The sequence below is a fragment of the Mandrillus leucophaeus genome, unplaced genomic scaffold, assembly GCF_000951045.1.
Source record: "Mandrillus leucophaeus isolate KB7577 unplaced genomic scaffold, Mleu.le_1.0 Scaffold1426, whole genome shotgun sequence".
Lineage (NCBI taxonomy): Eukaryota > Metazoa > Chordata > Mammalia > Primates > Cercopithecidae > Mandrillus > Mandrillus leucophaeus.
Genome location: NW_012101395.1, coordinates 379,983 through 381,170, shown reverse-complemented (window position 1 = coordinate 381,170; position 1,188 = coordinate 379,983).

The following is a 1,188-nucleotide window of genomic DNA, read 5'->3' as shown; positions in this document are numbered from 1 at the left end:
TATATATTTTTCCATCATTCTTTTAATCTTTCTGAATGTATTTTGTTGCAGATATGTCTCTTACATATATAACAATGTGGTCTGTAATATTTAATATATAATATATGCTTTTTTTCCCAATGAATATCTATAAGGCAATTAGCAAGCCTACTTTAATTTCTTTACATTCGATCTATTCATTCTACTGTGGTTTTGAGGAGACAGACATTTTATATTATGTTATCAGTCTTATGAACATCATTTATTATTAGCCCTGCAACAAATATACGCTTAGTTTCAAACAGTTCTTGTCTAACATCTCTTTGGTATTTTGGTTATCTGAATCTTGCTCTCTAATGTACTGCTTTGGAAGTGGTCATGGATACAATATCTACAGAATTAGATTTTTATAATAGCTTGACTGTAGCATTTCTATTTAAGAGTCATTTTGGCTGGATTTATAAATCTTAGTCACATTATTTTTCTTGTGTATATTTATATTTTACTCCATTGCCTTCGGACATAAAAATTTTCTCTGAAAAGAAAGAGAACAAAGACAATCTGATTTTTCTGACAAGTTATATGACATCTTGTTTTTTGTTTTTCTTTTCTTTCCTTATACCGATATCTACAATATCTTGATATTGATAATTCTGGATTGATTTTTTCAGGTGTTTGTGTGCCTTTTCCATATGTAGTCTTACATATTTTTATTATTCAGGGTAGTTTTCTTGAATTATTGTTTATACTTCCTTTTTTTATTGCTTCAGCTTTCTGAGGGGATATCTATTACACATGTATTCTATCTCCTCTTGTATCTTTAATTTTCTTCACTTTCTGTGAATTTATTCAATGATTAATTTTTAATTATTTGGAAAGTTATCTTTTTAACTTTCCATTATTTTTTACGCACTGTCTGTCTGTCCATTAACTCTCGCACTCTTCATAGTCTTTATTTTGGAAATAATTATTTTTTATTTTTTTTTCCCCCCCAAAGTTCAGTCACCTTCTTACTGTAATGTTTCTTTTTTATTCTATTTTACTTTGGTCTTTTGTCTCGTGCACCATTTTCTTAATTTATTTTATTTTACATTTTTAATATGAATTGATAGTTTGTATCTGTTTTATGGACACGGCTTCATTTTTGGAGGGGTTTTGGTCTGTTTTAATTATGTTAATAAAATATCTATATGAAATTTGGGTATGATT